Source organism: Cebidichthys violaceus, unplaced genomic scaffold, assembly GCF_023349555.1.
Source record: "Cebidichthys violaceus isolate CVI_PGR_0920_01 unplaced genomic scaffold, fCebVio1.0.p SCAF_169, whole genome shotgun sequence".
NCBI lineage: Eukaryota > Metazoa > Chordata > Actinopteri > Perciformes > Stichaeidae > Cebidichthys > Cebidichthys violaceus.
Window position 1 is genome coordinate 24,830 of NW_027176339.1, and position 3,595 is coordinate 28,424.

Below are 3,595 nucleotides of genomic sequence, written 5' to 3' on the forward strand. Positions count from 1 at the left end.
ATAGCAACAAAACTTGTTTGCTGGGCTGACATCCCGTACTCGGGAGTATCCATGCCTTTCCAGTAATCGTGGCAAAATATGGTTTGAAAATACGGTTTCTCTCTGTCATGTTTCAATTCCTTGCCTGGAGTTTTGAGGAGTACCTCTGCGCCTCGTCGGACAGGATCTGCAGCTCACCGTCTAAAAAAATGTCCCTTTTTCTTCTTTATTCTTGGCGCAAAGGCAACATTGATATGTTTGGATCATTGCAATCAGACGCTAGCACTTTATTTTTGAAGCGTTTGAACTGTAACATCAGTCATTTCATTAGCTCGGTATCTTTTGTGAACTGGACCTTGAGACTTGGGCAGATAGCTTTGCCGAGTGATATCAGCGGTCACGATCTGTTCTTTCTGAGTGTTTAGAATGTACGGGCGCGCAGAATCCACACTGTAGATGTAAACTCTGAATTCAGTTCATACCTCTTTAGTTATTTCGATGAACATTTCGCAGCTCTGGGCTTAGTTTCTAATGTGCATTTGTACTGGAAAGAGATCTGAAAGCACAAAGACGTTTTTGATTTGCAGCTATTGAAATGGCTTTTTCTGCATTTGTATGTCCCTAAACTCTCAGGTAGAGTGTCTCTCTTTGTAGTTCGTTATCCGTGGTTTGTTAACCAGCATCGTCACTCAAAGATGATCGTTCGACACAAATTCTAACAACTTCATGTAAATGTTTGATCACGCATCGTAGCCATATTACAGGACCGCAGGATCTGCAAAGATGAACTTAAAGAGTGCTGTCGATGAAATGGCGTACAGTATGACCAGGATGAATGAAAGGAATAGAGAGATGTTATGAAAAATAGAATAATAATTGTATTATTTACACATATCACTGCCTTTGTCTGAACAGATAATTCCTCTGGAAATGTTTGAACCTGTAAAATCATATAAGTCAAAAGAGAAGATTCAAAAAACGTTCAATTCATGTTTCGTTCATCATATTTATAATAATAATAATACAAAAATGATAAGGAAGCCTGTTAAATTGAAACTGAGAGGAACTTCACCCTTATGCATTTGTTTGGTTTATTTCACTTTACCGAACTTGCATCGAACCGTGACTTCTGTGTACCATTATACCCCCATCGTATACTTTATATGCGTTATAAGTAAGTCACATGTAGTATTTTTTTTTGCTTAAAATCAAACTCCTCGTCTACAAAATGTCACAGGAAAGCAACCCACCATGTTCCTCGCTTTGGATTTGTGCAGGATTTAAGATAAAAGGGGATTCCCGCATCTCCTCTTTTTGTTTTTGCCTAAACAGAAGACAGAATCCCCCTTTTTAGCCAACATCTAATGCTATGGTTGCAGTCAACTTATAATTATTCAAAACTAACATTAAAATAATCACCTAGACCTCTTAAAGTTTACTATGAGACAAAAAGCAAAAGCTATTTTTCCGTTCCTGGACTAAAAGCTTTGAAATCTACCTGCACCATGTGTGAAAAATGTTGGCGATTGTTGCAAACTCTTGTATCCGCAGTGGTTTTACTCTCAAAACATTGCCCATGCATCAAGGCCACTGCCGCGGTGCTACATATCGACCATTGTTTGATTAATGACGGAGGCAATCTCTGCTGCAATCATCTCTCATCCTGTGGTAATCACAGCCTCACTCACTCGCCCATCTGTCTGCTCTACTTTCAAATCACACCATCTACCTGCCAACCTGTCTGCAACCAGAGCCCAGTAATGATCTGATCTGCCCTTGTTTCTTGGTGTAAAAATAGTCAGATACATAATTAACATCATCGCTCATAACAGCGCCAATAACTGACTTTCATTGGGGGGGGGGGGGGGGGCGGGGGGGGCTGAAGGATGACGGTTCTGCTCATCTGAAGGCAGAATGTTGTTAGTCCAAAAACTACTCAATCATCCCGTCTTAACACTTCCTGCATGGCGTTTGGAAGGTTGCCAAACACTGCTGCAGTTCTTTATTTGCACTCAATTTAGATGGTTTGGCGCCAGGCTGTTGTGTGTGTGTGTGTGTGTGTGTGTGTGTGTGTGCGCGCTGTGTCTCTAGTCTCTTCTGTCTCCCTTATCGCTCACTTATTTGCTCTTTTTCTGTCTTACTCTCCCCATTTCCTCTGCTTTTCTTCTGCTGTTTGTCTGTCTTCTGCCATCTATTTTCCGATTTTCCTCCATCTGTGGTTTCACTCATGTCTTTTTCTTTTGTCTTCTAAAACTCCCCACCTCCTCTCCTCTCCCCTCTTCATCACTCTCCCTCCCCCCCCCCCTCCTACCTTTGTCCCTCATGTCATCTCCTCCTTCTGTCTCTTGACTCATGGTTTTACTCGACAATCTTCGCCGGCCGTTAGTCTGCCTATAGGTTGATAGGTTGAGAGGTTATGGGGTTCAACGTGCTTTAACAGAGCCAGCTCCTCGCTGGAGAGGCTGTCTCATCTGGTTTCCACGCAGCAGGCTGACAGCGGCTAGCTCAGGACGTGCTCATTATTTGCCACACAGCCCTCCCACACTTACACACACACACACACACACACACAAGATGATGTTATTTAGCTCCACCGTGACATGACTGACTCATTAAAATCTGAAAACTCAAACTGCGAATCCATAGTTCAGCCACAGGTGGTATAAAAAAAAAAGAAGAGTTTTATTGTACATGAAGCTGTGTACTTTTTCTTGTTTTTTTTTTTACATGTAAGACAAAATGTAGCTGTGTTTACAGACGTCTGTCTTCCTTAAAGAATACATTTGAAGGCTTCCACCTCTTTATGATGCTTTATGATGTACTTTTGTCACTGTAACACTTTGCAGCGTTCATATCCTAAACGTACTTCTAAAATATGATTTACAGGTGAAGGTTTTGAATCACGTCATCTTCGTCAGCTGCTGTGTTTGTGTCCCTTTAGATCCTCCGATGAGCCCCCGACTCAACCGATTGTTGAAGTTCTTTGTCCGCTGGGACGGAGCGGAGAAGCACTTGATGCCTGCGTCGCTTTCACTGACAGTGTTTTCTTTTTCCAAAAAGATTCCATTCCAAGAAGCTTGACGTCATTAATGCAGAGGTCAGAGTGAGAGGGTCGGGGGGGGGGGGGGTGTTTGGGCGGACAAAGTTAGGCACAATGTTGACACTAGAGACTGGTGAAAAGATTTAGATTTTGTGGTTTTGGTATTATGGTTAAATATCAAAAAAGTCAATGCATTGCCCATTTCATTCCGTATTGTAACTCCAGATTCTAAGAGTAGAGTCGTAGCCCTCTAAGAGCTTTTGCTATTGGGTTCACGCACAGTCGTTTCTTTCGGCCCCCCTTCCCTTACATTCACATTTAAGATGTATAACAGAACATCCGACCATAGTTCTGGCAATAAGACTAGCATTTCTCCAGCAGTCGTCGGTGGAGCCAGAAGGACCCAGAGCTTAGAGAGCTACGCCTACACTCATAGAATCTGGAGTTACAATACGTAGCTAAAGTTCTATATCGTACAGGCTTCTCCCTCTGTCGCTATTGGGCTCAGGGCGCAGCTTTTCATCACCCTCTCCTTCTCCCTCGGCCGTCATAGCCTTCCCCGATTTGTCCACGGCT